The sequence below is a fragment of the Mustela erminea genome, chromosome 18, assembly GCF_009829155.1.
Source record: "Mustela erminea isolate mMusErm1 chromosome 18, mMusErm1.Pri, whole genome shotgun sequence".
NCBI lineage: Eukaryota > Metazoa > Chordata > Mammalia > Carnivora > Mustelidae > Mustela > Mustela erminea.
Window position 1 is genome coordinate 51,871,330 of NC_045631.1, and position 12,050 is coordinate 51,883,379.

The window sequence follows — 12,050 nt, forward strand, 5'->3', positions numbered from 1 at the left end:
TTGGTGATGTTTCTATCAGGGTTGGTTGTAGGAGAAAGGCACTCCTCTCTGCCATCTCCGTGTCTGAAGCAATTTCCCCTCATCAGATTCCAAAGGATTCCTTCTCTATCACTTCCTTACAGATTTTTTTTTTCCCCCTCTCACTGCTTTCATCAAATCATTTGGCAAGCCAAATCACTACATTTTCATGTCACTGAAATCTTTCTGGAAAATCTGCTAGAAGGAACCATTGCTTTTCCTTTGACAAATTATTTTAAAAGGAAAGCAGTATTCCTGACAAGGAGTTTAGTTTGGAAGGAGCTCATTTTGCCCATCATCCACACCCTACCACGTGCACACACACGCACCAGCACCCACGTGCGCCCACCTACGTGTGTGTGAATAAGACAGAACGTACTTCACTGTCTCCATTTACTCCCAGAGTCCTACTTCTAAGGAGTCTCTCTTGTGATATTGGTAAGACCAAAGAAGTCCAGCCCAGAGATGGTGCAAAAATCCCATAATCCAGATCATTTAACCCGAGTCTCACTTTTTGCTTTATAGTTTATTTACAATTTCCATAACTTTCCAGTGAAAAGATACCATTGTTTGAGGTCTTATGCAAGATTGTTGAGTTGAGGGCGCCTGGGTGGCTCAGTGGGTTAAGCCGCTGCCTTCGGCTCAGGTCATGATCTCAGGGTCCTGGGATCGAGGCCCGCATCGGGCTCTCTGCTCAGCAGAGAGCCTGCTTCCCTCTCTCTCTCTCTGCCTGCCTCTCCATCTACTTGGGATTTCTCTCTGTCAAATAAATAAATAAAATCTTTAAAAAAAAAAAAAAAAAAAGATTGTTGAGTTGAACACATGGCTCATTTTTCCCATTTTTTTTCTTTGTTTTATAATACATGCATTAATTTATAAAATATCACCTGGATGCCACTTTTGCCAAAATCCATAGGCTTTTGGATATGTAGCATTATAATGTATTTAAAAATTTCTGAATAGTTTGCAATAACTCAAAGATTATCAAAAACAATCTTTGAAAATATTCAGTTGACTATTTTTTTATATTGTTTTATTCTTCTGGAATAAATTATTTTATATAATAAATTATATTATCCTTTTGTTTTTAATTTCTAATTTTACTGAACCATGATCAGAAAACATGTAATATATTATTTTCTTTCAAATATGACGATCATTTTTGTAAATGTGCCATGGCTATTTGAAATTAAAGTATATCTATACTTTGTGAGGTACACATTCTATGCATTTATCTGCCTCTTAATTGTATTATTCTATAATTCAAGTATTATATAATTCAAATATTCCATACTTTTAAATATGTTCATCTGCGTAATCTCTTGATTACTGAGATAAGTGTGTTTAAGTCTCTATAATGATGAAATAATTCCATTTCTAGGTTTTTTTTGTTTTTTTTGTTTTTAAGATTTATTTATTTGAGAGAGAGTGCGTGCACTCACCTACTGGGGAGAGGAGGAGAGGGAGAGAATCTTCAAGTAGACTCATCTGCTGAGTGTTGAACCCGACTCGGGGCTTGCTCTCAGGACCCATGACATCATGACCTGAGCTGAAACCAAGAGCTGGTCATTTAACCAACTGAGCCACCCAGGCACCCCACTACTAGTATTTCAAATGGCACTTGCTTCCTGTACGTCTCAGTGAAATATTGTTAGGTATATTCACATTAATAAGTGTTCAATCTTATTGGAGGATTGTCACTTTATCAAATAAAATAATCCTCTCTTTTGCTATGAATTATTTTTTTTGTCAGACAGTAATATGGCAATGCTGTTTTAGGGGTGTGTGTGTTGTGTGTGTGTGTGTGTGTGTGTGTGCGGTCCCTTTCTTCTTTCTTTCTTTCTTCCTTCCTTTCCTTCCTTCCTCTTTCTTTCTTTCTTTCTTTCTTTCTTTCTTTCTTTCTTTCTTTCTTTCTTTCTTTCTTTCTTTCTTCCTTGTGTGTATTTACCCAGTATTTTTTTTCCTCCCTGTACTCTGTAATTCGATATAATTACATCTTTCTATGTCATTTTTTATATGTCTGATTTTTATACCAAATTTGAGAATATTTATCATTATTATGAATACTCATGTTTTCTATCTTCCTTGCCACTTCTCTCTTTCTTTCCTGCCCTTTACTAAATAGATGTCTTTGTCTTCACTTTTGCTTTTGTTGATCTGGTTCTTTTATTTTAGTGGTTGTCCTTGTATATTTGATAGTTGTATTTAAACAAGCCATTCCAAGAATGCTTAGGACTGGTTCGCATGTAAAACAATTTTTCCAATAAGACAAAAACTTAACATGCCTTTACCTCTCTTCCCTTTCCTCATAGCCCTGTGCTTGGCATTTCTGCACCCTATTGTACATGGTACAAATTAGAGCCGAATGCATTTTCTTGGACTTTATTTTAAATTTGATGCAAGTTCATTATGCTCTTTTCATGAAGACGAACCAGACATTACAGTGATTCAAGCAGAATACAATTTTTACTATGTCAACAGAGGAATCTGGATTAAGTTGTAAATTCCAGGAAATAGGTCAAGTTGTGAATTTGATATTGAGCACAGCTGCCTTTCACAGTTTGCTCTTGAGAGCCCACAATAGTTTACCTTTCACCCAACATTGTGTGTGGTAAAGGACCACTGGTATTTAAACAGATCTTCTGAGTCATTCTGAGGCATGGAAGTTTGAGGACTCCTGCACTGGACTTAACATAGCTGAGCTCCACCCCAGAGTTTCTAAGTCAGTAGGCTTGGGGTGAGGCCCCAACATTTGCATTTCTAACAAGTTCTTAAGTGGTGCCATATATATTGGCCCAAGGGCCCCCCAGGGGGCACAACTGCTCTAGCTCAATAAATTTTTAACAGGAGCTCTGGGTACTTATCTTGCCTGTAACAGACTAGCTCTACCACCTTGGAACATTCACCCTTTCAAGAATCCCATTTCCTCAAGGAGAAAGGGACAGAGGAAGAACCAGATAGTCCCTAAGGTCCAGCTAACTCTAGTTTTTGCTTCCCATCCCCCCATAAAGACACTATAATTTATTTTCTATTTCATTTAGTAAGAGAGGACATCACATTCATGCATTTATCAGTGATGTTGAGATAGTTACATCAAAATTATTGTTTTTAGTATTTACACACTGGTAGAAATTCCATAAACAAAGATGCAACAGATTTGTTAGAAGCAAAAACGAGAAACGAAAAACCCAAAACAAAACAAATGACCCCAGTAACAACTAGGGAAGTAGAGTTCCAACAGAATAGAGTAGCTTACATAAGTCATGCCATTAATATTTATATGTTTAACTAGCAGGCCAAAAATATGCTTCTGTGTACATGTTGTTAGGAACCAAATTAAAGGAAAACAGTCAAAATAAGATAAATGGCTTAAGAAATCTGTAAAGTGCTCTTTGTCATCTGAAGGTGAAGGAAAATACCTCAGTTCAGGGAGCCTGGTTAAAACACAGAGAAGATGGTGATGCAACATGGGGGCTTAAGTGGGTAGGAGAAGAATCAATGAAACAAGATGGGATTGGGAGGGAGACAAACCATAAGTGACTCTTAATCTCACAAAACAAACTGAGGGTTGCTGGGGGGAGGGGGCTTGGGAGAAGGGGGTGGGAGTATGGACATTGGGGAGGGTATGTGCTTTGGTGAGTGCTGTGAAGTGTGTAAACCTGGCGATTCACAGACCTGTACCCCTGGGGATAAAAATATATGTTTATAAAAAATAAAAAATTAAAAAAAACAAAAATAAAAACAAAAAAAAGACACAGAGAAGACTTTGAGAATAAGGAGTTTTTTGGATAAACTAAAATGATGGTTATGTTTTGAGTAGAGATAGTAGTGAGGGTATCCCAAGCAGAGGGCCCACTGCAAACACACACAGAAACTATGGGAAACCTAAGGCATATCTTGCTAACCACAAGAGACCCATTTTGTCTAGGGCCAGAATTTTTCTCCCCAGGAATGTTGGACAATGTCTAGAGACATTTTTAGTTGTCACAAGTTGGGGAGGTTGCTACTGGCATCTTAGTGGGTGGAGGACGGACTTGCTGCTCAACATTCTACAATGAACAGGACAGGCCCCCACAACAAAGAATTGTCCAGTCCAGTATGTCGATAGGGTCGAAGTTGAGAAGCCCGGGTCTAGGGTGTAGCTTCTCTAAGACATTAATGGGGAATATGATTGGAAAGTAGCTTAAGAGTTTTAAGGAATTTTATTTGAAACAAAGTTGTAAGTGACCACGGAATTTTTCGGAGTAAGAGAATGGTGTAGCTGTAGTGTCTTTTAGGAAGATGAAATGTCAAATACATAGAGTTGACTGGAGGAGTAAGGGGTGAAGACAGGAGCTGGTTAAAAGCCAACAGCAATATTTTGATGACAGGTAGTAAGTGCTTGAACTTGAGAACAGAAAAGAAGTGGTCCATTCCAGAGACTCCACAGAAGAAGAATGTCATGATTGGGGAACTGTTTAAATCACAGGAGAGGGGAAGGTGGCAGGAAGAATCAAAGGTTGGTCACAGCATGGCTGAATTAGGGAAGGGAAGTCAGGAGAGAGGGCTGGTTGGATGAGGGGGAGGACCCCCTGAGTCTGTAGTGTAGGCAGGACATTGACAGACGGACACATCACACAGGCTGCTAGAACATAGACAGAATCAGAGCAACACTCTTGTCTACATTCCTAAACCCTTCCGCTGAGTAGAACCAAGGTACCACCCTGTTCACCACAATGAAATCTTCTCAGTCTTCGGTGGCAAGGGGCATGGGCTTGGCTTTCCAGCAATCCCCCTTAGAGAGGACCCCTCCTCAGGTCTCAGCCCCGCAGGGTATGATGGGAGTGCACTGAACATTTCCCAGTAGTCAAGGAAAGTAATGGTTTTTGTTTACTAGAGGTTGTGTCTGCTTCTGTGTGCATTGTCCATGATTTCAGGGCTGTAAATTTGCAAGTCACATTTGTTTTCTGGGCATGAGTTCACATTTATGTAAATCATCTTCACATGCTGCTGCAAATCCACTCAAGTCGACATTCAGCACATCCCAACATGTACATTTGAGAGGTTTCCATGAATTACATTCTTTGTTCTAATCCTGCATTGACTCATTCCTATGTACTTGCCATCATTCCTGCTGCAACTTGACCCACGGTGCCTTGTTAGCCTTATTATGTATGTCTTACTTTGCAGTGGGCAAAGATGCTCTCCCTCCTCCTCTGATGGCATGAGTGAAAGTAGAGGAGGCCAGGAATTAATCACTGCCCACAGCTGATGTACACAGCAGCCAGAAACAGGCATTTTGATGTATTCATTAGATGGAAGCATGGCCAGTTTAATTCGTTCTGACTTATGCAAGGCACATTTGTTTCCACTTCAGAATTTCCTCATGCTCCCAGCTCTGTAGAATCATGTGATGCTAGTATCTACCTATGCTGTGTATTCCACCCGTATTTTTACCATGCAATTTGAGTGTATGATATAAAGAGTAAACATGATGTAAGGCAATGATCTCTAGTCAAGTACGACATTTCTTTCTATCCATATCCCATGAGCTTTCTATTAACTGGTGTGTCAGGGGGCTGTCCCAGTGGCAGGAGTAGATATATATATCTTATGCATCTTATCAACTGGGCTGGATTCAGTACCTAAGCTCCTGGAACTACTCATCTCCACGTCCATTAGTCAAACTCACCGAGATGAGAAACATAGACTAGGATGATACACCATGAAACCTGCTGAAACATTGACTTCCTACATAGGAGGGGGCAAAGGGAAGGTTCTTCCTTCCAGTTTACACCTTCTACATGCCACCAAAGAAACATCTTCTAGGCAGACAAATTGGTCAGCGCCATTGATCTGCCATACTTGGCTTGGACCCTTTTGCCAGCAGACGCATCAATCTCGCACTGACCAGGATCCTAAGAAACTTACGTCTTCCCAGGCTTCATCTCCTCAGCATTGGGGAACCTAGCTCCTGGATATTTTTGCCCAGCTGGCAAGCCATGATTCCCTTCCTTGGCACTTCTATGTTTTTTCCATAGAAACTATAATATTTACATTCCCAAAGATCTGTAGCAATCCTCTACAAATGCTTTCGAAGTCAAAAGTATCATAGCAGGTGACTTCAAAGAGAGAAAAAGAAGAGTTTAACCAATCTCACAATTCTGTATAACTAGTCCTATTTCTCTGGCTACTTTAAGCTGAAGTTTGTATGAAAATCCCAAGTTTTTTTTTTTTTTTTTTAATTAATTTTTTATTTTTTATAAACATATATTTTTATCCCCAGGGGTACAGGTCTGTGAATCACCAGGTTTACACACTTCACAGCACTCACCAAAGCACATACCCTCCCCAATGTCCATAATCCCACCCCCTTCTCCCAAACCCCCTCCCCCCAGCAACCCTCAGTTTGTTTTGTGAGATTAAGAGTAAAGAACGATAGGGTGCCTGGGTGGCTCAGTGGGTTAAGCCTCTGTCTTCGGCTCAGGTCATGATCTCAGGGTCCTGGGATCGAGTCCCGCATCGGGCTCTCTGCTCATCAGGGAGCCTGTTTCCTCCTCTCTCTCTGCCTGCCTCTCTGCCTACTTGTGATCTCTCTCTGTCAAATAAATAAATAAAATCTTTAAAAAAAAAAAAGAACGATAAAAAATGAAGAGTGGGATAATTAAAAACATAAGAAAAAAAACTTACAAAATACAAATTCTTGAAAAGCTATAGAATGGATTGACGTTTCTTGTCTAAAGGATTTAGATGGATCAATCCATATTTTATTTAATCGTCGGAACTTCCAGGCAGACAAACTGATCCCTGGGGGCTCTGGAAGGGACTTGCCAAACAGTATTTGGGGAAAAAATTAGTTCCTTAGGGGCGTGGGAAGGAGAAAATACCTTTACAAATTCTCCTTTATTCCTCATAAGACCTAAGTCATATTCTTTCTTCCTTCTTGTTTTACCAATCTGGAACAGTTTTTGGGAACTATCTTCAGACTCTACACCTTCCACAACAAGGATATAATTTTATAGAAATGAAATGCAGAGTATGGCATTAATACTATCTCTATTCCCAGCAAGTGTTTCCCATCCCCAAGAGCCCTCCTATTTGGATTCTGTCAGAAATGATCACTAGGACTGGGTTGGGTACAGATGCCAATCACTACCTAAAAACGCTTCTAGTGCGGCTGCTCCTGGAGAGAACCGCCTGGGTTCTCCAACTTTTAGCTCTTGATGCCTCCCCACACAGACACACACCTGTGTTATCATCTTCCCCTGATCCTTCAACAGTTCTGTCCCATTCTTCCCTAGGACAACCTTGGATGAAAAAAACTCTACTCATGGATGAAAAAGCTCTACTCACATTTTCTACCCACAAACTGGGACAAGGATTTATTAATTCTATAGATTTAGTGAACTTATTAGGGTTTCTACCAACCCCTTGGTTCTGTGTCACTTAGGAGCCATCATTAGTATACAATTTACTGTTAGAACTTTAAATCAATTCCTAAAGTACCTACATTAATCCAGAAACTACTGGGAGGAAAAAGTCCTTTGGGTCACGAGTGCAGGCCCTATGAGTAAGATCCAGGCCCCTGTTAATTAAACCGAATGACACTCCGCTGTCTGGTGTGTCACCCTTCACAGTGTCCCAGGGTAAAGATCTGCCTTAGCTAACAGCCTCCATCTCCTATAGTCATCAGACAATGATTTAGTGTAAGTAGCCAAAGATAAATATTTTTAATGGCAAGGAAAATTAGCCCTCAAGGCCACTGACCTGGTATTTGGCAAACTTGTTGTTAACTTTAGGTCTTCCTTTTAAAGAATTACAGGAAAGCTTAAATTGTTCTGGATCATTCTGGACAACCTTTGAAACTTGTGAAAACTTTTTATAAAAAAACACTGCTTTGAAAAGGGCCACAATGATCCTGGAAAAGCATGGTCAATAATATGCTTCTGAGGTTGGGGGAGTTCTGACTTTTTTCTCTTTGTCAAAGAGTAAAATCCCTGAGAAGTGAATCATTTTGGCGTTTTTATAAAAACGACTTCACAAATAGTAAACAAATGATGACGTCGGAGATGAAGCTGTGTTCTGGAAATTCTGCTCTGAAGTCACGTATGTGCTGGGTCCAACTATCACTGTTGCTCACATTTAGGTGATTTTGAAATATGAGACAAGATCATGAAAAAGGAATCAGAAATTACTGCTTTCGTGGACTGCTTCACCTTTATTTCTCACACTGTTTCCCCCAAAATAATTTTGTATACACGGCCAAAAATGTTAGGTGACTGCTCAGGTAGATGTAGATCCGAACAAAAGAAACCAAAATAATTTTTACTGAATTGGTTTGTAATTGGAATGAGATTTGTCTTTGCTTGTGTTGTATTTAATAAAATAACTTTTTAAAACATAAGACCAAAAAAGAAGAAAAAATCCATAAGACCAACAACAATAATAAAGATGACTTTGCTGGATGCCTGGGTGGCTCAGTGGGTAGAGCTGCTGCCTTCGGCTCAGGTTGTGATCCCATGGTTCTGGGATGGAGCCCCCCACCCAGCTCTCTGCTCAGTGGGGAGCTTGCTTCCCCCTCTCTCTCTCTGCATGCCTCTCTGCCTACTTGTGATTTCTATCTCTGTCAAAAAATAATTAAAAAAAAGATGACTTTGCTATGCGCTACACACTATTACAAGCACTTGACATACAGTATGATCTCATTTAATCCTTAACAGACTGGTATTACCACTGTCATTTTTTGCATTATTGAAGAGATTTTGAGAAACTTGCTCAAAATTAAATTGTCCTAAGATGAGCCAGGATTTTAACTCAGGTCTCTCTGAGTCTGATCAATACTAATTACAACTTTACACTGTGCAGGACGTCTGTTGATCCAGATTTATCCTTTTTTTAACGTGCTGTGAATCACTGATCTTCCTGGTTTTTGTTGTTTTGTTTTGTTTTGTTTTATTTTGTTTTGTTTTGTTTGTTTGTTTTGTCAGCGAGGTGCAAGCTTCTGAGAAAAAGAATTATTAGCTCACTCGTGTGTTAACTCTACTTCCCACACGTGCATTTTTCTGGCCCTCAGATTCATTGGTGGCAACTTATGAGTTATACCACGGCCATTCATTTCTTTAAATCCCCCAAATCACACTGACTATAGGGAAAACTGTCAGAAGTCAATTTCAAAAGTCTCTAGGGGGTGAGTAAACGGCAAATTCTCAGGAGACCTATGCAAAAAAAACTGTAAAACACTGGCTAAGTAGAGCTCAAAGGTAGGGCCATTCTACTTGTGGATCTGTTCTTATGAAGTGAAGGTTTACAAAGTTAAAAATCATTGCCATATTGATCACCCGAAATGCTAACAATATTTAGGAAGCGGGCAATTCATTCTTTAGCACATATTTTTATTTTTAGTTTGAATGACTTTTTTGTCATTCTCGTTCTTTAATCCAGACTTACGGAATTTGTGGTAGAAAACACACTAACCTCACCCCTCACATCCTTCGCGTGAGACTTGGGATTCTCATGGCTGTATAGAGCTTGGCATAGCGTCCTGAATGAGTTGACATTCAAGCTATCCAGTTTATGTCACGGCATTGAGCAGGCTGAGCCATGCTCGCCTCCGGTGAATTTTAAGTGCGGTAACTAATCCCATACCCATTTAATCTGCCTAAGTCAGTACTTCTAAAAGAGATGACCCAGGAAAAGCACTTTCACTGGGCAGCCTTCCACTAAAGACACCCCACCCCAAACAACAAAATTAACGAGAATAAGAAGAGAAAGAAGAAATAGCTTGCTCAAGGGAATGAGGAAATGACCGTAGCTCTGACAGTTACGGAGATGACTATTTGTCAAGCCTAGTGAATGTGGGGTCATTTTGAATAAGACCCATAGGAGGAACTACACCGTTGGCTTTTAAGCAATGCAGCTAATTTTTGTCCCTAAAAGGAACAAAAATCAAAGGTTTGTCCAATGACCCCTTTCTTAGAAAACCAAAATATAGGGTGCCTGGGTAGCTCAGTGGGTTAAAGCCTCTGCCTTTGGCTCAGGTCATGATCTCTGCTCAGTGGGGAACCTGCTTCCTCCTCTCTCTCTGCCTGTCTCTTTGCCTACTTGTGATCTCTGTCTGCCAAATAAATAAATCTTAAAAAAAAAAAAAAAAGAAAAAAAAAAGAAAAAGGAAACCCAAAATATAGGAGCAGGAGATACACCGTACAACCACTTGGTTCCATGGAGTCCCCTCTTTCAGCCACAGAGCATCAGGAAGGCAGGGAAATGGGAAAACTAAACAGATGAATGGACAGCAAGTGGCAGGCTCCTGCACTTCCTTGTTTCCATGTTTACACCCTCACCACATACAGATGCAACTTTTGTTTCTTTTTTGGTATTCTACCGAACATGGAGAGCCCGTGTGATACTCTGGGTGTATCTGCTTCTGGGCCAGAATAGCTCATGGTGTTCTATCTTTAACTCACAGGGCACAACAGCAGGAGTCTGGGTCTCCTGAGAAGTCCCGGAATAATCGACAGATACAATTTCTCTTTCACACTTCTTGGAGCCGTCATTAAAAATAACTGAAATAAATTTAATTTCGGTGAGGGGGTTATCTTTGGATTCCACGAGGGTGAGATAGAAGAATATGTATTTACATTTTAAAAGGTGTCGAATGAAGTATTTGTGTTGCTATCAAAGTTAGAGACACATTGAATTCTGAACTCAAGGGGCATCTGGGTAGCTCAGTCTGTTGAACAACCAACTATGAGCTTTGGCTCAAGTCAGGATCCCAGGGACATGGGATGGAGCCCTGTGTCTGGCTCCTCATGCGGCAGGGAGTCTGTTTGGAGATGCTCTCCCCCTGCTCCTCACCCTACTCTCTCCAATCAATAAATCTTTAAAAAAGCTTAAAATCAACCATTCTAAAAGTGATATATGTCTTACTAATACTTTTTAGGCTTTCTTAAACTTTGTTTGACTCAGTTTTCTCATACGTCAAGATGGTGACAATTGGAGCGCCTCGGTGGGCTCAGTCGGGTAAGCCTCTGCCTTCCTCAGCTCAGGTCACCACCCAGAATGGAGCCCCATGTCAGGCTCCCTGCTCAGCAGGAAGTCCGCTTCTCTCTTCCCCCAAGCCTCTCCCCCTTCTCCTTCCCTTCTCATTCTCTCAAAAAAATAAATAAAATCTTAAAAAAAAATCGTGACAGTAGTATCAACCATGCAGGGCTGGTATGAGGATATTAAAAAAAAAAAAAAACAAACAAACAACCAAAAACAACAACAACAACAACAATTATACAAAATATCCAGCATGGGGGCGCCTGGGTGGCTCAGTGGGTTAAAGCCTCTGCCTTCGGCTCAGGTCATGATCTCAGGGTCCTGGGATAGAGCCCCGCATCGAGCTTTCTGCTCAGCAGGGAACCTGCTTCCTCCTCTCTCTCTGCCTGTCTCTTTGCCTACTTGTGATCTCTGTCTGCCAAATAAATAAATAAAATCTTAACAAAAAATCCAGCATGGTGCCTGGCACATTGTACAGGTCTAATTTCCTTCATTTTATTTTATTTTTAAATATTTTATTTTATTTATGTATTTGACAGATTTGACAGACATTTCCCTCATTTTAGACAGGATTCTCATTTAATCCTATTTTCTGTGCCTCTCTTTCCCAGAGTACTTTGGAACCATTGTTTACATCTCATTAAAATATTTAAAAGTTATAAAGTACAGAAAGCAAATTGTAACATTTCTAAAATGTTTCAAATGATTCATTAAACTTAAAATAGGACCTGCAAACAAAGGGTTACCTATTGGGTTGAGGGTATAGCACACATTTGTCCTTTACAGTTGGAACAACACCCAAAGTTGATTTTTTTCTTTTTTCCTTGTACTTTCGCTACTTCCTTTTGTCAATGTGGGAGATTCAAAGACGGCGGATCAGCTTCAGGCCTTGTGAAGGCAAACATTCTAAGTGGGAGTAATTGGAAGGTGGTTTCTTGCTAAGCCCATCCCTGATGGTGGGAAGAGCTCCTTGCAAAGAGCTGTGGTCTTTGCTGTGACCAGTGAAGGTGGAG